The following is a 26,042-nucleotide window of genomic DNA, read 5'->3' as shown; positions in this document are numbered from 1 at the left end:
TGAGACTTTTAATAACAAATTTCAGTTCAATACTTTTAAACAGGCAGTTTGTACATCCCTTAGAAAGAACAGTTCGAAGAGTCTGTTTATATTAAAAAGACTATCAGTTCCTTAATTAAAACCTTCCAATTAAATGTGATTTTGATCCTCACATTAGCCTCCTTTGTATCTCTGCTGATATATAGTAGATTGCTGGAGAAATAGTCTGCACTTTCTGCAGTCCTAAATTTTATACCTGTGAATGTAGACTGGAACCCTTTGTTTATCAGGATTTCCTTTTAATTTATGAGCTAGGTCTCAAAAGGCATCTCCCCTCCCCCACCTTTTTAACAAATGCATAGCTTTTGGATATGATATCTCTGCAATTAAGCTGTTTTTCATTCCTGTGCCGTTTGACAATAGCACTTATATGCAATATATCATCGACAAAAACGTAGATGATAACACTGGGAAAACAGGACATCATTAGTCTTTTTGCTGTGAGGATGAAAGAAAAGGAGAGAAATGTAATTAATTAGATAGGACAATATATACTTTTCACAGCAGCTATAACAGAAGGTTAGCTGTTCTGCTGCCAGATTAATGAATATCTAGCATGAAAGCAGGTGGTGTTGATGACAGTGACGCAATAATGTAACTTCAGGTTATTCTTCTGTTCACACTATCCACTCACTCTTACACATCTTCATTACTGAAAACATCTTGGAACTGATACATTAGAAAATATATTTATCCTGCTAAGAAATTACATTGCCCTCTTTTTAAAGGAATTTCTTCAGTAAATCAGTTATGCCTTTTTCTTAGGTAGAAATTTTATTTTGAACAATAGGTGTCTAACTGCACTCCTCAAACAGAAATACATGAAGTAGTCAGTCATTAAACAGTGTGTCGTTTGGGTGCTAGAGATGAACAATTTTGCTGCTTAATTGAAGATTTATTTCTATCCAGTATTAAAAAAAAAAAAAAAAAACAATGCATCAGTAAAAAGAATTGGTCATGCTGGATGTTCAAAAATGTTAGGAAATGAAGGAAGGCAGGGAAGATTTTTCTAATTGTTCAATAATAATAATAATAATTGTTAGGCTTTTAGAAGACATAAAATACTGATTGATAGAGAAGGACACAATTATACATAAAATTATTTCTTCAGTACCGATAAAATAGTTTGAAGTAAAATATTGTCTTTATTCTTATCTCTCTCATGCTTACACATACACATTCACATATTTCTCAGCAATTAAACACAAAACACACACTTGTACAGTAGTGGATTGGATTATAGCTCAGCATAGCAGGCCTGAAACACTGCTCATCTGCAACAGCTTGCATTGAACCCCTTTAGTGCGGGGGCTGTACATCAATTGCCAATGGTGACAGTATGTTAAATGCTAAGTAATTTCCCCAATACTGAAATACAGAAGAAAGATGGAAGTTAGAAGTTTTTTGTTTGTTTGTTTGTTTTCAGTGGGCCATATATATATATGTATGTATATATTGAATATTTCAAAAGTCAAACCGGTTCCTAACAAAACAGAATAGTCTAAGGTGGGTAAACTATATTAAAAGGTTTACGAAAGCCAAGGGTTTTTTTGAAAAATGTAGCAGAGCTCTGTGTTGATCATAAAAACTGATATTGAATAAGATCTGTTTTACTTCAGATATCAAAACTACTTATGAGTTTTAGTGAGTTATTAAATCTTGTTTATTATTTTATTTGTTCTTTTACTCAAGTTTACCCAAGGCCAACAAGAAAATAGAGGAAAATATGAAAGATCTCTTTTGAAACAAGAAAAAAAAATGGTAAGTTTCTGTGATTTTTGAATCTAGGTTCTTTTTTGGGTAGGGGAAATTTTAGGAGACTCTTTCTCAATAAAAATATTTCTAATGTAAAATTTAGTTTATTTCATTTTCTCATCTTTGACTGAACTAGCAACGTGGCAGCCCTCAGACTCCAAAGTGACCAGCTTTTATTCCATAGTCATGACTTTACCAGTTTATTCAAGCAGATTATAGTTTTTTCTTGGCACTGGCTGATCTCTACTCACTGGTGTCCTGGCATCGTATACAAAGATATGCAACACGTTCATTAAAGCATAGCCAAAGATTTTCTGAGAGGGAGAAATATGTCTAAATTCAGTAGAAAGCAACATTAATAAGACTAGGAAAACATAGGAATGAGTCAGATCAAAGGTTCGTCTGGCCCAGTATTCTGTCTCCAGCAATAGTGTCCTTGTATTTAATTGCTCTAGATGGATAGTTTTGATTTTTTCCCCCTCTTTTTAACCCATATAACCTTTTAGAATAAGGTTGGGGCACAATTCTAAAGTTCCGTGATTTCATGAGTTCACAAGGAAGAAATGTCTCCCCTCACTCTGAAAGAAAATGTTAGGCATCTATAGGACGCTTCCTGAAAGGCATAATGAATCATATTCTGACCCTAATAGAATCAACAGGCTTTACTTTAAAATACTGAAAACTGTAGATTATAGATAATATTTTATTGTCTCTGTTATATAATATGTCTATTATGTAATCTTATAGGAAAAAATAAATATATCTACTCATGATCCTTATAGAAATCTGGTTTTATAAAAGTAGAATAATACCCACAGTCAGGTAACTCTGGACAACTAGACGTGATTTTACAAAGTATCTGCAAAACATATCATTGTTTTGCCACACATGTGTAAAGCTGCTATGCCAGTAACCTCTTTTTAACTGACATGACCCACAAAAATATCTTACGGATACAGGTCGTAAACCTTGACCTATTGCCACAAAGTGTCTAGTAGAGGCACTTATCTAATATGGAATTGATCTGTACCTCTTCTTGGTTATCCTCGCTATCAGTATATTCATAAAATCATTTGAGAGGGGCAGAAAAATCTGCTGAGTAAACAAATGTGCGTGGTGAATAAGCAGTGCTCATAGCTGTGCCCCTTAAGAGGCTTCTCGGCTGCCACTGGAGCCTTTGGAGCAGGGCAAAGAGCAAAGCCCATTCACTGCAACGCTGCGTGTAGGGGAGGTGTGCTGATCACTCGTAGTCCATCAGACGTAATATGCTGAGAGACACAAGCGCGTGCATCTGCTCTCCCTCAGTGTTTCCATCAGCTTTGCACACCCTAGAACATTGTTGCAAGCACAGCACTGCCGGCAGCAGTGGGACATAAACCAGTTTCACTTGACTGCGATTCAGTGATGCTTTAAAAATTAATGCAAATTGTGTAAACATGAAACTGTGATGCAGGCAGGTGTGTATGCATCAGATATGTGAACTCATACTCTTCAGAGCACCAGTCAGTCTTAGGTATGAAAAAAACCTCTTTCTGATTAAATGTTTATATATGACTACCATTTTTCATCTTTCACTGTAGACCAGATTGAGGTATTCTGGACTAAAAAAATTAATTCATTGTAACAATATCCAAGTACTGATGCTATTGGTCCACAATTACATGATTTCACATTGTACCATATGTATTTAAATCGTATGTTTTCAGTCTTTAAGGTCATCATTCTACTTCTGTATAACATTCCAGTCTCCCTCTGTTTTGACCATCTCTCTTAAACTTGTGTCATCAACAAATTTAACTTTTCACTGTTACTCTTAAGCTAGTGTAATGAAAATATGATAACATAAGCAAGATATGTCCCAAAATTTACTTGAAAACTTCCAGTAGATATTTTCTTCTACTTCCAGTGACTTCCAGTGGATATTTCTTCTTCAACACACATCATAGTCATTTCCAGTTCCTTATTTTAGATGACTTCTTATCCATTTTATGTTCCTGAGTGAACTGTCATTTTCACAACCTGCACCTACAGTTTCTCATGAGGAGCCATGTTAAATGTCTGACTAATATTACTTCATTCCTGTATAGAAAAGAAATTGACTTTTCAAATCTAGCATGATCTTCCTTTATTTAACCTACATAGAATTTTATCTTTTTATCTTTTTCCACTCATATCTCTGCCTATATAATTTTTTGTTTCAAAGTTCATTTCAAAGTAACTAATATTTCAGCTAGACTAACATATCTGTATTTATATGACTTGTTCTCATACACACACACCTTTCCTCTGCCCATGCCTTTTTCAAGATCTATGTGAGTTCTTAAGCATCTTATTTTGGAACATTCTCCAATAATATCCTCCTGTCGTGGTGCCATTTTTAATTTGATAGACTTTAAATTAATTGCTACTAACCTGCTATTTCATATGCCACTTCTTTCAGAGAGGATATTATTTGATATCTTCTTCCATGACCAAATTACTCTGTCAGTCTGGATGCCATTTTAGTACGGTAACTTCCATATACTTCCATTGCTATTCTCCCACTCCCTTTTCCAGTTGTTTACCTTGTTGTTCATTTTAATGCATTTTTCCAGGTCTTATCCATCTTAGATTTTCCCCATATCCTTTTAAAATATTTTCCTCCATTCCATGTAGGTTGCCTTCTTAATTGCCATATCCTCCTTGACATAACTATTCATTCAGCTAGTTTTCTAGTCCCTTCTTTCACTTCTTATCTGTAGCTTGGAATAAATTCCTAATTAAAATATATTCTAGGCCTCTTCTGCTTTCAGTTCCCAAATTCTTTTGTTCATTCCACTTGGTGCAAATATAAGAGAAAGAAGCACTATATAACTCTGTAGTTAATATAAGTTTGCTGAGTTCTTAGATTCTCATCTGTTTATTTTGAGGAATACTTATATGCTAAACAAGCAGTAGGACAAACTCATTAGCCTTACATCCTTACTCAGCACTCATTGATCTAGACAGAATGACCATTTTTATATGGTTAAATTTTATAAGAACATGAGCATATATATCCTCAGTGACAAATAAAAAACTCCTCAAACGTAAGTCAGTGATATCCTACTGTATATCTAATTTAACCTCTTCCTTCAATGAAAAGTACTTTTAATATCTATTGCTGACCCCCCCAAAAAAAATCCATTTTTCCTATTGATTGTTTTGACAGTTTAGCATGGTAATCATCTGCAGGCATGTTTACCTGGATATGACCTGTTACATGATGTTTTATCATATCTTTGGCTGCTTTCAAGTAGAACTTGATATAAGACCTGTCAGCTATGAAAGGATATCATTTTTGCCTTGTGAATGATAGCTTTGGAAGACTTTCATAGCGAAAGCAACACCTTCTCATGAAGACATAATTCAAACTTCTTGCAAAAGTGTAGCAAAAACATCCAGTGATGTAGCTTTAAGATGTATCTTGTTGTGACTGTCACAGCACTCACATTTTAAATGTCAAACCTGTTACGATTCTTGATTGATTTACTCTTACTGAGAGATACCTAGGTTTTTTTGTTGGTAGTGTTTTTTTTGCTTAGTTTTGTTTTGTTTTATTCCAGGCAAGGCCATGTCAGTGAATAGCTAGCTTTCTAAAGCATCATCTAGAAGAAATAGTAACAGGCACATGCTGCACCATGATCTGTACATATTGTCTCTACTTGTTTATAGTTATATCCTCCAAATGAGTCACTTACCTTTCTATGATGTATTTTAAGTCTGCCTACACATTTTGGCAAGGACACAATACAGTGATTTTTCAGCTATCTACAAAACAACCTTGAATTGAGGACATTTATTCAAGATACATAAAAGTACACTGCATGTGAATTTCCTATTAAGTTCTGCCAACTTCTTCCATTACAATGCAGTTCAAGTATGAATATAGGTACTTGAAAGTATGGGACTCCATGTTCAACTTTTCACTTTCTAGAAATGAACCCAGATAAGCTATATTATGTGGTCCCTGTGAAGCTGCAGGTAGGCCCAAAAGAGTAAATGGGAAACACAGAAGAAGGTAAAAAGAACTGACGCATTGTAGGGTAGGTAACTAAAAGTACTGTGGAAGAGCTTCAGAAACTTTGATGTGAATTTAGGGTAGTGAGAGATTAGAGGAAACCTGCGTATTTAAGGCAGCTGTAAGGTATTCAAGGCAGATATTAAATGAGAGGTGAGCCGGATTTACTGCAATGGGATACTGAAGTTCACATTAACATGTATTAACTCCCCTTCTCACCAGAAAAATTGTTGATTATTTTTCTTACATAGAATTTCATCAAATAATAACAATAAATAATTTTAGCCAGCATCCTTTCTCTGCTCTACTACATTTCTTTTCTTTCATAGCTAATGAATGCTACAAGCTATTTCAAGTCTTGGTCAGGAAACATTTAATAATAGGAAATTGAAGAAAAATCTAATTCAGAACAGCTCCTAGAGGACCAACTAGTGAAAAACCTGTCTCTTAAAAACTCACTAACAACGTTGCCATTGATTTTAGTGGTGCTATGAATTCAAAAATGTCATTTACATGGGTTGTTAATTAAATGCTTCTAAGCTTGGGAGAAAAAAAGAACAAAAAAGTAATATAAACAGTTATGCTTTGATGGACTGACAGGTTGTTTCAACCTACTTCAAGTCTCATATTCCTTTTCTCCTCACCTTTTGAGATATCGAAGGGATCCATATGTTGCACAATATATTAGATTTTTTAATGGATTATTAACTCAATTTTATTTTTGGACCATTTAAACAGAAGTTTTTATTTCCATGTGTCTTGTGGTCTTACTACACTAGTGTCCAATAAGAAAATTAATTGGAAAGATGATTGTGCAAGTATGAATCAATTTTTATTTTACCTGGAAAGACCTAGAAGCTAAATTAGAGATTACTCTTCTGCAGTCTCTGTAACCCAGGAGCTATAGTGTGCATATGACACATACATATACGTGTGTGTGTGTGTGTGCCTGTGTGTGCTTATATATACACACACAGATAGAGGATACTTTCTTTCAGTTCTCTTTTATGTTGAAGGAAAGTTGATATGGTAGATATCAGGGTGTCCTACGCTTTTGCTAAGTGGGTAAAATGAGGTGAGTGGTGTCACTTTCACACAAAGTAAAGAGAGTGCCGTTTGGATAGAGGAAATATTTAAGAAAATGGAGTTGGAATCAAAGGGGGTTCTTGTTAGTAAGGTGAGCAATGTAACTTTCCCAAAGGATTCCTGGTTGCATTTAGATAGAGATAATAATAAATGTTGTTGCTGTATTTGGATTTTTCCCCACAAAGACTTCTTTTCTCTTTGTCTCTATTTCTGTCAGAGTCAGTAACTTATGTTTTTAACATTGCTGGTTTGGGGCTTGCTTTCTCAATGCATTATATCTTTTGTGTTCAGCGAGAATGCAATATGCAGTATGAAGAAGTTAGAAGAGAAAGGAGACAGATTTTAATCCCTGTGGTGCAATTTACTTGAGGGCAGCCCTGCTTAGAAATAGATAAAAGAAGTGGGTCTTTTTTTTCTAAATGCATAATTAATCAGTTGTTTCTTTTGCTAGAAGGCATCGCTGAGGCTAAGAAGTTAGAAGGATTTAAAGATAATTAAATTCTTATATGAGAGCAGAGTGATATTTGTTTCTTTTAATAGATATGAAACTATTTTCTTTTAGACTTAAGCCAACCAGCTGACTAATCGAAGAGGAAATCCCTAATGAGGGCAAATTATTCCATAACTGAGTACCAGTGGGCTTTCCAACCTTCCTATGGAACACATCATACCAGTAACTATTAAACCAGTACTCTGCTTTTAAAATATTGCTTTAGATGGACATCTGGTCAAATAACACTGTAGTGACTATGTTCTTAGGAAAATGACTTACAGATAATGCATTTAAATATCAAATCAGTAGAGCCTGAATGCAAGTAATATTTAAGTTTAAAAGGATTTTAAGAGAAAACGTGTCATCTATTTATGTTATAAAATGCTTCAGTTTCAGTATACCAGTAGAATTATTAAAATTCTCATTGTGGTTTAGGCTTTTAAAATTATAACTGTGAAAAGAAATTAAATTGCACAAAAGTGGGTATACTCTCTTTGGGCATATGAAGAGGAAAGCGTGTCGCTGAATGGGTAACTGTGTTTTAACAGTTTAGAAGTCCTTAAGCTTTTCATTACTGAAGAGTAATGGAGAGGGAGATATATTTTAATATTATATGAATTTTGCTGTGGCCTGGATAATTTTTTTCTTCTTATTTAGGCTGGCTAATTCTGTGAAAGTGGAAGGAACACATTTTATTCCTACACCTGCAGTTTAAACTGATTAAGGATCCTGTTACTTCCCTCTTCATTTAGTTTTGGTTGTCCATGAAGCTGTAATCACTTCTCCTTTGCCCTCTGTGGAAAGATTGAATCCTGTGTTACAAATACATAAGTAGGAATAAAGTTTGTGAAAGCATGTTGTTAATTTCATGAGGAAATTTGGAAAAAATAAAAGTATCTTCTGAAGCAATATGTCTAACTACTCTAAGTTCAAAAAAAAAATCTATAAAAATAATAAAAAACCCATATACTTTTACAAGTAAAATGCACATATTTTTCTCCTTCTGTGGACTGCACAAGATAGGTCAGTGATGACAGTAAGACTGAGAGGTGCTTTAAAATCCTAAAAAAAAAGGTCCTTTTTTCTTCATTAAAAGTCCTGTAAGCACACGAACAAAGATAAAGCTCTTTGAAAAGAATAGTGTTCAGATTTCTTTATTATTATTTAAAATATTATATTCAATGCACATATCTGTCATTCATTTTCTCAGCTCTGTCAAGCCAAGTTTCTGTCTTTAGCTGTAGGAGGTCGAAAGTTTTTTTTTTTTTTTCCTGTATGATCGGTACATCTACTTTCTGGATCATTAACTAATATTCGAAGTTCCACAATCGTTTAAATTTTCCATGTAACTTTCTACTCTACAGAAACACCAAGACAGAAAGACATTAAGTTTTTTAAAACTCATAGAGGTAAGAATCTTTAAAACACATAGTCTTCTGTCAAATTTTCTTGAAATCATCAAATTGATTCAAGAGGCATCAGGAAAGAGAGCAAATAGACTAAACAGACACATAATTTAACCTTAGGAAACAGGCTGAAATGATTAAAATGAGTTATAAATTAAAGGATTCACAACATACTGTGACAGAAGGATGACTCTGACCCCATAATCTGAACACATCTTCAACACCACAAAATATCAATTTCCTATTTTATTTTTATATTATCTTATACTTGCTGTAGTCATGTATAATCAGAGATAAAAGTAATGGCAGCACACACTTTCTACTTGTGGTTTGTGACACAGGGAAAAGGAAATTGAGAGAAACACTGTAGAGGTGGATCTTGAATGCAAGGTTCGTAAGGAGCAGTGTCCCTCAAGACGGTGTTGTGTCATCCTCCCACGCCCCAGCTGGAGAAAATAGCACCGCACTGAAATTCTAACATATATTATCCTTACAAGAAGGTTAACAGCTGGCTTAAAAACAGTAGTGTCTGAAAGAGCTTCTTTTAGAAAGTCAACATGAAAGTGACACATGAGGTGACAAGATGCTTTTAAAAATGCAACTCTGTGGCCCACTTTCCCTGCATGTTTTATTTTTTCCAGATTTTTCTGTTCTTAACATCTGTTCCCCTTAACTGGTATTGCCAACATTTAGAGCCTTAAAATAGCAAGGCCGTTGATCATGATTTTATTGTGGTGTCATTTTACTGTGCTCAGAGCAGATCTAATTAATAACTGTTTAAGAATTTGTGTCCAGGGTCACAAATGTCAATAAAGCTGAAGAACTGCTAGGGAGGAAGCGAGTTTGAAAAATCTTTCTGTCAATTTCCTAATCCGGTGCAAGTCTCTGAACTTTCTGTGTGGATACTAAAGAAGGTGCCAACTTCATTCTGATTATGCAGCCTCAGCCATTCTTTTTTGTCTTTTTGTTTTCTTGTTGGGCTGAAACCGTAGCACAGAAACTGAAGGAATTAAACAAGACTTCAGCATCCAGTATCCAAATTAGTTATTTCCTGTCAAAGGAAACTGATTTAGAATAGAATATGCCTTAACAATAGAGAGATCTGCAGAAATCTGTCACCTAATAGGGATGATGCTTGCCTTATTTGATCAATGGAGTGGAAGGTGATGAAATGTCATTTGTTCTCTTGGGTTTTTTTAGTCATTTTCATGAATTTAAAAATTAGCTGTCTGCCAGGAGCTGGAGTAAGCAAGGAAACTTTGCTTTCTGAAATGTAAATTGAACCCTTTGGACAAGCAAAGAAAAGACTTATTCGGGAGGATGTTGCTACTGATAATGAGTATCTGCTTGCATGTTCTCTTTTAGGTGTTGTAACTATGTAAAGTTTGGCAGCTTATTTCTGTGTATAATATTCCTCCGAAGAAATTTCTTGTGAAAAGGACTAATACCTTAACTGGAGAAGTATTTATTTACAATTCTGGAGTATCTAAGTAGTACTAGGAAAACCTGTACATTGCACCTCTTAGAGTTACTAAGCAGATTTTCAGCTGGGGAAGAGCATATCTAAACATCCCAAATCAGGAGCTGTTCCTGTACTCTGTTCTGACTCAGTAGGCTTCAGGCGCATAGATGGATTTCAGTAAATATGTTTTCCACTCTCAGTATAGTGGCCACCCAGAAGTGCAAACTTTTTTAGATTTATTTCCATCAAAAGAAATTTTCCAAAGAGAATTTATTTAAATTGGTAAGAATCAGTTACAACTGGAAAATAATAATAATAATAGTGTTTATTCTGAAACTTAGAACAAAAAAGTAAAAATCATGATCATTTCCCTTTCATAAAAAAAATCTATGGAGTAGACTATCAGCTGTGGTGGAAAATTTGGCTGTCTTGTAAATAAATTGGAGAGAACCAGAGCCTCCTTCCTGTATGCTGTCAGCAATCCTATTTGAATTTCAGTTCTAGGGCCTCAACTTCCTTATCAAATCAAGGAAATTTGAACATAAGACTGTTTTTACAATAATATTTCATTCTTGAGGGCACCTAGTTCATTTATAACTTTGGATTTTGTACAGGTGTGCTGGGATGCATCCGTGGAACGACCGAACCATCTGATCTGGCAGACCCCGTACACTGGAAAGGTTCAAGTGGTGGTATAGGAGTCTCTATCCCTTATAAATGAGTTTACAATGATGTCAACTGATAGATAAAATCACAAAGTTTAATGTATTAGCAACCAGTAACAATAACAATAATATATTGGTAATAATATATAATAACCACAGCGTACTAACTTATTTACAATTGTATACTTGAAGCTTCAATCCTAAAATAAATGTGATATAAAAGAGAAACGATTATATATTTATACATATAGGTACATGAGCTCAGAGGATGGCAAACAAATACACGTGTATTCCCCTTCCGGGCAGGACGCCACTAGGTGATGACATGGAAAGGACGCCACCATTACCGGGAGAGATGCTTGAGGGTTATGCTAAGTGGTGATGGTGGTGGTGGTGGTGGTGGTGGTGCGGGGGAGGTTGAGCAGGCTGCACCCTAAGTGGGGAGCACCGCTTCCAGCTCGATTGGGGAATGCCCTCACAGGGCCACCCAGCGCCTTCAGGTCTTGATAAAGACCGTTAGGTTTCATCCTCCCCTATGCGCCGGTCTTCGTGATTTCAGCCCTTACTCCAGGTCCGGTCTCTCGTTGTGTGTCGCTGACGAGAGAGTGACGCGATGTTAGGGTGCATGGTGCTTTTATAGGTAAGCCACGTTGTGCCCGCAGGCAACAAGATGCTGCTATTGGTCAAATTTTACTTGGGCTGGGGTTTCTATCCGTCCTTTTTGGATCCTCTTTAGCATGGAAAAGAGTGCAGACCTGTTTGAAAACTAGTGCTTAAGCCTGCCCTCTGTCTGGAGTATTCTTTTGGATTGGCAGTCACAGGTGCCTAGATCACATGTCACGTTCCCATGAATGCTTTTAAAACATAACGACAGGGAGCCCTGTAAAGAAACCGTTAACTAACCAAGGGTCACATAAAGGGCAATATGATTGACATAACATATAAATTACGAATAAATTGTTGTGGATTTAAAACATAACTCTCAATCTAACAAGGGTCCTACTATGACAATATAGCATCCTTTCATCTTCATTAAAATAAAGCAGGTTGTTATTTCTTGGTTGTGAGATAGTTCATTAAGAACTTTATAAGAAAAGACAAACAAGAGGGTGGACATACGTCTTTCTTTGGATCCCAGGGTTGAACTTTTCAGTTAAAATATGCTCATTGTTTCCAGTTCTTTGTTTGTTCATAGGAGGGTAACTCTCAGCTCAGCTCAAACTCATTTCTGCTCAACTTTCAAGACAAGTCTTCCCTGCATTGTCAGTTCAAAATACGCCTCTACTTTTACCGTAGGCCAGATTGTTTTACAAATTATGCCTATATATGTAAAAATAAAGCATTTATTTATCTCATAGCAAATCAGTTATCTCTGTTCTGTTTTTCAGTCATTCTTTAGATCCATTTTAAAAGTTTTCTCAAAGTTTGGCTCTTAGTTTTGGTGGGTTATCTGTCCTATTTTTTTTTCAGTAGGCCTGTATTTTATCTCCAGCTCTCTTGTTCTTCAGACTATTTTCTGTGTCATCTGAATATTACTTAAGCTGTAATACATAGTGTGTGACTTGGTCAACCCTAAAACTAGTAAAAAATGGGACACGAATAGTCTGTTGTCCTATTTTTTCCTACTGTTTAATTCAGCAGGTATTTTCAGACATCTTTCAAGGATTTTTTTTACTTTTTTTTAGTTTATCTCATCGTTCACTATGCTTTATTTCTAATTTTAGGTAGAATCCAAGTAATATTCAATTTTTGCAAAGTCTGTTGTGCTATCTCCTCTTCCATTTTTGTGAATTAAAGATGTGGCTTTTTAGTTTGCTTGTTGTTTTTTCTGATTGCTTCCGTCTTAGACATACAAATGTGAATAACTGTGAATAAAGTGAAGCCTTCTTTTGGGTTTCATAAGTCTTCTGGTAAGAGACAAAGTGCTCACTGAAAATTCATTCTACACAGTAATGGTTCACTAAAAGTGTGTGTGTAAATGCATGTGTGTGCATGCATGTGTATGTGTGCCTAATATACGATATTTTTGCAACTACATTTTAATTTTATATACACACACACACACACACACACACACACACACACACACACACACACACACATATATATATATATAAACATACATATATATATATATGTATATATACACGTCTGGATATCCACAGCAGTGTTACTGAAATGTGATCAGAATTATTTGAGAAATTAAATTTATTTTGTTCAGGTTACAACAGTACAAGAAGAGACTAAGGGAAATGAGTTTCTTTAGCCTGGAGAAGAGAAGGGGGATCTACCTGTAGTTTTGATTTGTTTAATGGGTAATTATAGAAAAGACAGAGCCAGACTCTTCTCAGATGTGAAGAGCAAAAGGATAAAGAGCAGTGAAAACAACTTGTAAAAGGGGAAATTTTGATTCAACATAATAAAAAAAATCTTCATGGTAAGCAGTTAAGCCCTGGAAGAGGTAGCCCAGAGAGGCTGTGGAGTCTTTTTCCTTGGACAAAGACACCGAACAACCTAACCTAGCTTTGAAATCATCCCTGTGTTGAGCAGAAGTTTATACCAAATGACTTCCAGAGGTCCCTTCAAACCTAGATTTTGTTCTAATTCTATGAATTCAGTAAAAGAACATAAGATAGATTTGTTCTCTAGATTGAGTGAGTGGGTACATTTATGAAATATAAGAAAATAGCGGAACATTTTATTAAATTAGAAACAAAATAGATAATGTAGGATACCTGTATGTTTGTTATGTGAAAAAAAAAAAGATTACAGAACTCATTTCTGTAGGAAGATTTTTTAAGTCAAAAGCTTAGAATTAAGAAGGATTATTAATAAGTTTACAATAAAAAATCTTGAAAATAGAAAATCAAAAATATCAGACCATGTGCTACAAGGCTTGAATCAAAGTCTGTCAGTGCTGAAATGAGACCTTCCAAAGGAAGACTGTCTTTTTATTTTTTTAAATTCCCCCTGCCCGAAACAGATTTCAATTAAAGGGAAAGCAAATGAATAATGAATAAAGAAAGACAGCACATTCATTTCAGGAAAATATCAGCAGTGGGCTGCTCGTACTTCTAAAGAATGTCAGGAGTGTTTCTTGTGTTAAATCTTCCATCTCTGCTACTGAGCTATGTGCTTTGTTGCAAAATGAATGGCTGCCGCTTTATCTGATGGCCTTGAATTGTTCTCACAGAAGACAAGGAATATTTAAAGCTCCGCAAGTCACAATAGTTCAAGCAATGCTTCAGCATGAACAGGGAAATATGCTGAATTGTATCTCTTCAGTCTGAAAAGTATGCATGAGAGCTATTGCATGTTGTTAGCTGCACAATGCTGAAGATTTTACATATGAAAAAAATGGTATTCAAACATGCTCAGAGAGGCATATTTATATTCATACCTGGAGCTCAGAGATGTTCAGGCTCAAGATAAAACAACTTTAATTAAGAGGTACCTCTTGCTACAATTTAAATTGAAACAAATGTATCACCTATATGAAATTACTCACTTGGCTTTGTGTAAGGTTTGGAACAGTTCTCTAGGTACGAATATGGTCCCCACATTTAGCTCATGCAGGTATAGAAGTTACTATCCCACATTTTTTGGAAAAAAAACTAAGTAACAGAGTAAATTCACTCAGGTCTGTGCATCACTAACATCCTCAAGCTCTATCTCAGGGGGTACATAAATCTGTTGCAGAATGAAAGTGAATCTCAACCAAGGAGATTAACTGACTTGACTTTGTAGCAGAGACACAGAATTGCAGCACATTTCTTTTTCTGTCTAAATATTATCAGAAAATCATTCTTCTCCTCTTCAGGAGTTATATTCCTCATGTCTCCCCTTCTCCAAAGAGAAGAGGTCAAATTTTGAGGTATAAATCAGTAAATTTGTGCTGACTTAAAAAATAGCGGCAGTATACAGCTGAAGCCATCCAATTTTGTCATTATAATTTAAACTTTAAAATATTTATGCTTTCAGGCCTTAAGCAGACTATAACTGCTTATAAACAATTCAATACTTTTTGAGATGTTATAGGAACAAACAGTCCACCATCTGTTAAAAGAAGGCATAGCTATCATGAAATATTTTTTGCTCCTTCTTTTCTTCTGAGAGAATGACACTTGTAATCTGACCAGAGACAAAAAAAAAAAGCCATGAATCCTATACCTAAACATAATAAGGATTTATAGCTCCTGGCAATTCTGTTACTTCTAAATTTACTGACATACAAATAGCTTTTTCCGTAGTTCTTAATTTTCTGACTGCTTTGCAGTGGATCCATAAAACCGAAAAGAATCTGATTTTGGGGAGACTGTGGTACCGGTAACACTCAGAGTGATCATGTAGCAAAAGAATATTCCAGTTGCTCTACAAGTACTTTATGTAACGGAATTTTGTTTCAAATGATGGTAAGAATGCCCCTACCTTGTATATACTTTTAAAATTTTAAGGTTACTGATTTATTTGGCTGGGGTTTTTTTGAAGCTAATCCATTTCTGCTATCTGGTTATCTAGACAAGACTTCTGAGTCAGCAGAGAAACTGAATTGAGTATACTGCGGAGTATACTGTGGTTGAGCGTAATGAGTTTTTACTTTCCATCCAAAAATCTCATCCAAAGACCTTACTAACTATTCCCAAAACTTAACAAACTACTGTATCCATTTCTAGAAGCACTTTCATCTGCTAATCTTCATACTCGTTCTAAGTCCATGCCTATACTACACAGTTCAACCTGGGTGATAGCACCAGAACTTGAGCACCAGTTGAGAGATGCAATGTGAAAAGGATTGTATTCAAAATAGTTCAGATAATCCTGGTTATTCATTATAGGTGCATATCTGAAACTGGGAAAGGTCCAGGCTTCCGTTAAGGTGACACATGGGTCCAGGATTGACTCTAGTGGTGTATCTCCTGCTTCTTTGTGCTGAAATTCTTTGCATACTTTCCCAGTTATGCAACAGCTGTGTGAGAATGCTTCTTTTCTTGGGAGAACTGTGAAAAGTATGTTCATGGCATACTTTATTAATGTGGTAAACATCCTTCTCATCTCTGCATGAAAAACAGGCAGAATCAGATACTTTATTTAGCTGACATCATAAATTTTGACTGTTGCATTGGAAAGCTTCTGTGTTTGTCTGAAGTATGGCTTACTACTGAGCTAGCTCTTTCAAAAGTTTACTTGAGGTGAACAGAGCACAAAACTCAATATGTCAAGAGCTCAGGCAAAGGCTTAGGTTTAATAGAATACATTAAAAATTTCCCTTAGGAAAGTATTTATCCTTAGAATTTAAGGAGGGAGGGGGACACATATTCAGTACCCTGATTATATTTCCGTAATTATTTTCCTTTGTTACCATTATTCCAACAGCTAATCACATTTTGTCACACAGCTGGACTATCTATCTATCTCTATGTGATTAATTATTTTATTTTTCTCCCGTTTTCTTTATTCAAACAATGTATCTGATTGATGGTCTCAAGACTTTTTGAAATTGTTGATTTTTTTGGCAGGGCGGGACTTCTTTGGAGAGGTATATCAGTGTACCTGAATAAATTGTTGGACACTTAACTTCAATGTGTTAAGTACTGAGTTATTGAAAATAACTGTTCAACTGTTCCCAGCTCTTGAAGTTAATAAACTTATGCTTCTAAGTTTCTTCCAGCTAGCATACAAAAAAATGAAAAACTCTAGCAGTTACCATGACTATTCATTGGTAGTCTTTTATTTTTATCTTTGCTCTAAACCAATGGGCCGAAAAGGTCTTAGGAAAATCTCAGTTCATGAACTTCCATCCATGAAACCTCAACATAGGTAAACCTAAGCATCATGTTTTAAGGTGGAAGAAGAGGCATCTCACTAATCAAAAGTAAATTAATTTCTTTGGCCAGATTCAGGCAGCTACAGTCGAGTTTAGGAAGCCAAGATCACTTTTTTATTCATTTTAGTCATGGTTTTGCTGCAAAGTTAACCTGTGTAATGCTAAGGGCTTTCTGTTTGTAATTCTGCAATCTGCCCTTCACTTGACACTTTATTCAGTTGACTTCACACAAGTTGCTATGACCTTTCCAAAGCCTCCAAAGCCTGGATAATATTTTTCCTTTCCTCCTATGCTCTTGGTATTATGCTGTTACTCTCTTTGTCCTGTACCTGCAAACCCTAATATTATTGTTATATCAGCTTTCTCACAGGAAACGATTGCCATCTGCATGAGAATCAAACCTTCTTTCCCCTCCATTTTTGCCTACCCCTTATTTTGTAGCTTTACCCAAAAATATGCATCCATAAATTTTAAAAGCCACTCAGCATGCAAAACCTACTCCTGGTCAAAGCATGCTCTGCTCAGCGCTAATAAGCAGGAATGACCATTAGGACATTTGAGCAGGTCCTAATGAAAACTTTATAGTTACTGTGTGAAAGGCATTATGCAGGACTACTTGCTGCGCTGGAGAGGGGCCAAAAAAGGCTGCCCTTCTAGGAGACTCCAGTTGCTTCTCTTCCTGACCGACCTCTGGTGAGAATTTTCCCTTCCGCTTTCCCATTCCTTTTCATTTTGCTTTCTGTTTTTCTTTCTACCTCCCTTTCTCTCTTTTCCACATTTATATTGTTATCTCCTCCTCCAAGTAGCATATAAATGTGAAAAATGGAAAAGGAAATGTAAGTGTTTATGTCTGGTTAAAACTTGGAGTATTTATGGACTGAAAGTGATCTTAACTAGATTCTTCAACTACATGTCTATAACACTTCTAACCCCAAGAATCCAAATTGCTTTAAAAGCATGCAGTCAGTAAAGGTGAAAACACTGTAATTACTGAAACTGAGGCATTTCCGGGGTGAAATGCAAGTAATATTTCAACGGGGTGCATACATATTATTAATCACAAACATCATAGTGTTCATAATTCCAGCATAAGCAGAGAATAAGTAATGAAATTCTGTTCTGAACACAAAGCACCCAAGTTCTATGAATTCTCTTTTCAGTTTTTTCAAAAGTGCAAATTTACACTGCAAAAAAAACTCTTAACATCCTTTCAAAACAGGTATTTTATATTAATGAGCTTTATATTCTGGTATTACCTATTTATCTAGTTTTCTCCATAGGTGAATTTTCTTGAAATGTACTTTTCTTTGTGTGAAACTGACTTCAGTAAATTTAGGCTGTTGCACTATTGTCAACAGGACTAGAATTTTATTGCTAGGGTTTCTCATTTCTCACTGTCTTTCTAGTTACGTTCTCCTTGGTCTGATTTCTTGCCATTAACTACTGTGCAGATTATTTTTCTCTAACACTTTTTCTTATTATGTCCTAGCATTCCATTGCATTCTTTTTCTGCATTTCCAAGCTTGGAAATTTATTTTAGTGACAAGGCTTTCTTCTGATTGTCCACTAGACTTTGTCAAGGAGACATAGATGAAGTAGAGTTTTTTGGGAAAATATGCTGTAAATTCAACATTAATAAAATGTGTTAAACTGTGAGTTCTGAGAAAGAAATCCTCTGTCTAACACAGGTAGTGTATGAACAACAGCATGATTTTCTCTTTGAGCTAAATAGCAGTGATTTTTTGCAGTGATTTACATCCTCCCAAGTGTGCTGCAGATCACTCACAGCCACATTTTTCATAATTATTCATCTACTATTTTGTCTAAATTGGAAATCTGTATCTCTAATTTGTTCCTCTGTAGTATACATGCTGACGATATTTTGATAAAGCTTTATCCAAAGGCAATGTGACCCACAATAGCTGCTGAATTCAGTCAGCTATGCCTTAAAAAGGCAAATAATGTTTGGTGTGAAATCCTTCCCATTTTCCCTAATGTTGATGTCTGCCCTTTGATATGGTAGTTAGAACTATTATATATACAAAAGGAATGAGTTTTGATCCATTTACTTCTATCAGTTTCTGGCTGGAAGGTACCAAAAGCTGACTGGTGAGTGGTGAGTTGAGATCCATTTTTCAGGCTGTTATTTCTGAGATGGACTTTGTAAGCTAAATTCAAGATGACAGGTAAAATCAAGAAGGGACTATTAGGCCTGTAGGCTGATATCTCCCTTACTGAAGGAGTGGGGGATGCCATCTTCTCACAGAAGACTCACTATCACACTGTCAAGCCTTTCCACTTGAAAGTGTCCCAACATTAGCTTATTTCACTACGACAGCACTTTTTTCTTCTCTCTTTTTTCTTTTCTTTTTTTCATTTTGTTCTTCTTCCTTTTGGCACAGTTATTAAGAAAGAAATATTAGGTAATTTATCATCTGGTACCATCACCAGTTTTGTTCCCGGTCAATTAGCTTTACAACCCGGACAAAATATAGAGATTTCACTGGTTTTAATGGGTAATGATTTTGTCCTATGGAGTTTTATGCTAATTTTTCAAATGCATCAGAAGCTTCTGTTATCACCAGCCACGAAGTTCTGTTGGCTGCTGTGGAGGTTGTTTGAGGAAATAAGAGTTCAGCATAGTTTCATTTCTTCTTTTCAGAATTTCTTATAGAGAAATGTTAGATGAAAAGGATACATAAAATCCTTTCTATTATGTCATTCTGCAAGTTTTCAGAAAATCTTTTGTATAAAAGGTATGTAAGACAGTTTTTAAAACATTAAGGCAGCATGAATTGTTTGTCTGTTTTATTGAACCCTTTCTCTTGAAAGTTCCACAATTTCCACAAATATGCAGGGTCAAGATACTTTCTCTGGGAAAATTTACTCAATACTTTTCAGTAGCTAGTTCATTTTTCAGCTCTGCTTGACATGATAGCTACAAGCTTCTTCTTGGAGAAGTATATATTTTTCCAACTTGCGAGCTGAGTCGCTATTCTAGTGTTGATTATCACTCAGTCTTGAAGCTATCTTGAAAGACAGTTCAGCTATCACGACTAACGAAGAACAACCAAGAAAATACATTGTGTAAGACAGTCATTCAGAAACTGAACTACTTCTTCAGAATGCCTGAGTGTAACTTATACTAATCTTTAAAATCAAATGCGTATTCCTCTACTTTATGAAAATCGAAATCAATGCAAATAGATTAAATTCACCAAAACATATTCAACATTTTTTGAGTGATTTAATGTATAAAGTTTCCATGGGAAATTCTTGACCAGAGTTTGTCCATACGCTGCTCTCAAACAGTTAACATATATTTTTGTGACTGGGGTGGTATGCAAGATGAATCTGCTTCACTACAGTTAACTTTGAGCTATGCTTGGATATGTCTTGTTAAACACATACCTGTTTTTAAATTTCATTTTATATCGATTGTTAGCTTTAAGTTGTAAATAGTTAATTTAATTTTCTTTTAAGTTTTGTCATATTCTTTTTTTGTGTTTATGTCAAACTTCAAGCTCCAAATGGAAGTTGCAGTCAGCTCTTAAATCTTACTAATAATCAGAAACTTAGCACAAATCGAGAATTAGGATTTAGTTTTCAGATGAAGTTAGCTGAAAGTTAGGTTGCTTTTTTTTTCTTTTTTTTTCTTTTTTTTCTGAGAGCACTGTCACAGTTTAAAAAGTGTTACGAACAACGTTCACGAATTTAGAAAATAGTAATTGTTGATGGAACTTTGCGGAAGGGAGCAATGTAGAGAAAATCAGTTTAATGTTATACTTTAGATACTGCTTTCCACATTTTTGTCTCGTATTGGTTGTAAATTCTCTTGTTTTCTAATACCGGATGCCAACCTTCTGTGGGTAGAAGGCCATTTTAGGGTCTTCTTTTTTGTGTCTTATAACTGAAGCGTTCATTTTCAGGGTAAAAAAACAATTAACAAACAGGCTCTGGTGTTAATTGGTATGTGATATACTAGAATAGCTACATCATTTATCAGTCCTGTTCTGCCTTCTTCCTCACAAATCTCCTCATACTGTTTACATTTTCCCAATGTGGATCTAAATCACAGAGGATGGAAATGCATTTCAACTGGCATGTTTTGAATAACTGACAGCAGACAAAAGCAGTGACTGGATAAAGGTTTGGCACGTAATTTGGATGGTAAAATTATTGTTCTAAGGGATTTGTATTAATATCTAAAATTATGTTGCTTGTCATTAGGTGATTTGGCTAATCATTATAGAATATTGTTCAAGGCCAGATGTCAGTCTCTATGTGAAGTGATCCTCATGGAATGCAAGAGAGTTTGTTTTGGACTTGGGGCTGGGAGGAGGTTTGTATAAAGACTGTATGACTTTTTCAAATGTATTTCTAAATAATTTTTTTCTTATACTTTTTAAACTGCAAATATTCTGATAGTTCTATTTCTGGTATGGAAAAAATGCATGAAGAGAATTGGGAAGACATGTCAATAAGATATATATTTAGTACCTGTGAAGTTCACAGAACTTTAGAGTATTTCCTTTCTGTTAATTTGTCAGCATTATATATTTGAAATGACATGATCTTTTTCTTATACTTTTAGCTGAAGTATGATATCGCAACTCAAGTTTCTTTCAGGAAAAGATCAGTTATGATATTTGAAGGAATTCAGTTAATTTTATATATTCAAAAATATCTTCCACTATAGCCCAAAATGATTAGTTGTACAGTCATATTCATTATGCAGGTATAACCTTTGTCCAGCTTTCCATAGAAGATTGAAATTGTATGTTTTTGAAACACACAGTAAACATAAACTTTTCTAAAAAAAACTTTTATATATATATTTACAGATGAGCAAAAAGAAAAAAATACGAAATTATATACTTCCTGCAGTTTAAGTGAAAAACTTAAAAACCAAAACCTCAGACGTTCAGTTCTTTAAACATGTGTTTTAAATGCCCATTTTACGCACTTTTAAAAATATTTAAATACCAATGTTATTAGATCTCAATAATGATTATTTACTGAAGTTTTGTTTAGTTATTTTTACTTTTAAAGAATCAGGCTTTGACTGTGATGATCATTTGTCTTGTTCTTAATGTTAATCCATTAGCTGACTAGCAAAATGAGAGTTCTGCTCTATTCTTCACTCAAAAAATAGCAGTTAAAGAAGACAGGAGAGGAAAGACAAGAATCATTTATATTTAATCATTCCTGCAATAAGATTCTGATCCTGAAAGGAAAATAATATGAACTCCATAAACCTAGAATGGTTCTGTGTAAATGCAGGTTTCAGACAGTGTAGTTTTCAAAGTTGGACCACGACCAAATTCCAGCTTTGCTTGTACATAACCTGTTCTTTCTTAGCACTATGAGATGCTTAATATTTTATAGGTTGAAAAATTATGATTGTTAGCAGTAATAACCAAAAAGAGTATTTCAAATTAAAATTGCTGTGTTAGTTTAAAATTAAGAAATAATCTTTTTTAAAAATATTTATCAATCAGCTTTTTGGGGGGCTTCATGCAGATGTATCAGTCAGCTGCAGGTCTCTGGGGCAGGTACCGTTACTTTGATTTGTTCATACAGAACTTAATACAATACAGCACAAGTCCTAAACTGGGACCCTGAGATGCTAATGTAATGCAAATAAATAATTATAGTTAGTGTTTCAGAATTCTCATTAGAGTATATATATATATGTGTATACACACACACACACACACGCATATGTATATATATATATTTAAATATTTTTCAATTATAAAGAATTGCTGTGGACTATATTGTAGCTAGCCACAGTCCTATATATTTCGCATGCCAAGGTCCACACAAGTTTAATTTTAAACACTTAATAGTTTCATAGAAGTCAGTAAAATAGGACAGTGACTAAAAATATAATTCCTTATGATTTCACTGCTTTACAGTTCAAATTAATGAAAGTCTAAGTGTAGCCAAAGAATGTTCTTGCCATTTTTTTTTTCATTTTTAGAATAGTTTTTTGTTTGTTTTTCTTTGATTACAGAATGGTTTGGAATATAGTCTAATGACTAATAAAGATCTATTCAACCTTTTTTTCAACTCTACTAGTTCTAGAAAACTCCATTAGACAGCACACAGCCTACCTTTAAACTTGAGTTTATTTTGCTAATAGTCTAATAATTGATTCAGAATATAGGTTCTATGATAAACAAGATTTAGGAACTGCAGCAATGTGTTGAATCACAAGTATGTGGGAATATAATATGTGTAACAAATTAAGGCTAAGGCCAAGGAAGAGATGACAGAAAAGAAGTAACTACTTTTGCAAAGTATAGCAGTGAGAATTACCAACTTATTTTTCAAAATGCCTTTGAAGATATTTTATGTCTATTTTTACACTAATTTTACTCCTGAAAGAGGAGCAACTGTTGGCCTCTGGCAATTTTCTGAACTGAAAATTGAGAAATTTTAAAAGACCTATAACAGTGTCTGTATGTAGCTAATGATTAGAGTTACTATACTTTGTGAACGTATGTTATTAAATATTGATTAAAGTCTCTATTGGATAATAACACAAGCCAGAAGAAGACTCGAGTGTTTTGGGTTTATGCTGTGGCACATCACTAAAATTGGCAAATAGTCACTGTTGTTTTCATATGTTAAATCATAAGTCAATGGCTCATATGTGTAAGATGAGTATTGGTTGGAAAGTGGGAAATAATGGCCTTAATTCTGGTCAATCACAGATTTTGGCTTGACTAGCAATTTGGGCAGATAGCTAACTGCCTAGCATGAATAGCTAATTATTTGACTAGCTCTTGCTAAGCCAAGCCAAGCCTCTAAATTATTTTCACTTGTTAGTAATGTATACCAGGTTCTACAGGGCATGGGACCTTGTAATTTTTGGTAGAATGAGTTAAATATAAGCAACAGTATGCAAAAATCCTCCAGCTGCTTATTCTAGGTGTCTGAAAGAACCAGTTATAAGGGTAGGAAAATAAACTTTAGCTTTCTATCCCAGTCACTGCATAGCTTCCCTAAGAACAGATTAGTAATGCTTCACTAACTCCCTGAAAACACTTATTTTCTTAAATAACACCTAAATGCACAACTGTGATACTACTGAGTCACTGTCTAAGAGCAGAGGAACTTAAAATCTCTTGAAGGCTGCTGTTTAAAGTACGATAGCAATGTTGGGAATATGCAATTCATGATTAGGAGGAGAGCAGAACAGTCACCTGCAGCAATTTAGGTTTGGTTTCATACCTAGGTTGCCTTCTGCGCTGTCAAGCATTCAATTTTGAATATTTATTCCACAGATTCCCGGACCTGTGTTTCTGTATCCTTCCTGCAGTATCCAGCATGCATAACCAGAGCTTGCTGAACACATCCATAAAATGTGTCATAAAATATGCAATTAGTGGCTGCTTCCTTGGAGCAGAATTGCTGCAGCATTTGATATAATTCACCATATTGATCTGTGCTGAACAGGAAGACGCTTCAGATGACTAGTGGAAAAATGAAGAAGTCAAGATAGCTGAAAGATGCTCAACACAGACTGCAGAGACACACTACTTTATGTCTTTTTCTTTATGTTTTGAACCTCACAATTCCCTTCTGAGAGGGGAATTTATGCACTTTGTTTAGCATATTGGTTTATATATGTAAGCTAAAAAAATGGTCTAAATTAACAGGTTTAAACAAAACTAAGCTAAACAGGGCACTCACCTGCATGATTAGCATGCTCCTTAGCATTCTTGCAGTCTAAGCAAACTTATCCTGTTCCAGATGATACCTGGGTATGGTTTGAAGGGTAGCAGAGGTCAGGAGATGTTCTCATTGGACAGTATAGATGAGACCATGCTATTACAGAGGAAGCAAATTTAGCTTTATAGATATGGGCCATAACATAGCAGTTGGACTTAAGATCAACTAACAGGCCAGGCACATTTTATGTATGAGTATGGATGCAGGCAAACTATGCAACAGCTAAGTATTGTTCTGCTCCGCAGTTCATTATCTACACCCCATTTCAAATTTGAAAGATTAACTAAAAATTTGATATGATCTTTGGAATGCAACTTTCAAGCTAAGTCTTCTGAAACATTAACTTTAACTGCTGTGAATATCTTCCCTTTTTATGTTGCTACCTACCTGTTGATGTTAAAAATGTAGTGTTTTACTTTATCACCTACTTTTTTTTTTTTATTTGACTACTAATAAAATTTATTTTATTCATGTGTGTGTACAGATTGACTTTTTTAAATGAGCTTTTTTTAGTGTGCCTATCTGACACTGAGTATTGTAGAAATTAATGATTTATGTTCAGATTCTGTCTTTAATTGTTGAGGTGAGATTTCCACGGCAAAATTTCCTATCCAGCAATGTACTTTCTCTTTACAAACATATGAACAGAATAATTTTGGTTCCATAATTCTCCCTGGTGAAAGTGTTGATTAGATAAGGGTGATGGACTTGAGGTTTGGCAATAATGGCTATCAGTGGCTTTGGACTACAGGACTGCCTTCACCCTAGTTACACCCTAGCTCAGAAAGCTTTCATCTGTAGATCTTGCTCTAAGATGGTGATGTTGCTCAAGTCTAATTTCTAAATCCTACCCTGATCCTAGCTTTAATACCATACTTAAGAAAACTCTAAGCATTTAACACTGACAAGTGTCTTTGGTTGTTTAAAATGGACAGACACCTACATCACCAGAAATCTACTTGGCTCTTTAGTTGCAGTTTAGTCCAAGCAATAGTTCATTAATCAAATTACAAAGCATTCTACTGGATAGCAACAAAGCATCTACAGCTCAAGTTGATAGTTTTGTTGAACCATTATTATATGCTCCCTGTGAACTAAAAGGTTGCTTCATTCCTACGGCCTATTTAAAGTTTCAAGAAAAAGAAGAAGAAAAAGAAGAATAAAAGAAGAAAAAGAAAAAGAAGAAAAAGAAGAAGAAAAAGAAGAAGAAAAAGATGCCCCTGTGCAATATAAAGAAAAGGTGAAGGGGAAAAAAAAAACCTGTAATTAAAAATAAGGATAGAAACACACATGCAGAAATTCCATTTGGCCAATTAGAAGTTATAAGAGTGCTCTCCTCCTAGCACAAAAGGGTCCAAAAGTGATAAGTTTCATTAAAAAATAGCAAATAAACAAACCAACAGACAAACAAACAAAAACAAAGAATAATCCTTTAAAAAGTAACTGAAATTACTCAACTATCATTTGAAATGTTTGCAGCCACCAAGAAAATTTTGATAAAACATATACAACCATATGAGGTCAAATGTT

Source organism: Struthio camelus, chromosome 1, assembly GCF_040807025.1.
Source record: "Struthio camelus isolate bStrCam1 chromosome 1, bStrCam1.hap1, whole genome shotgun sequence".
NCBI lineage: Eukaryota > Metazoa > Chordata > Aves > Struthioniformes > Struthionidae > Struthio > Struthio camelus.
Note: the sequence above shows the minus strand (reverse complement) of the source record.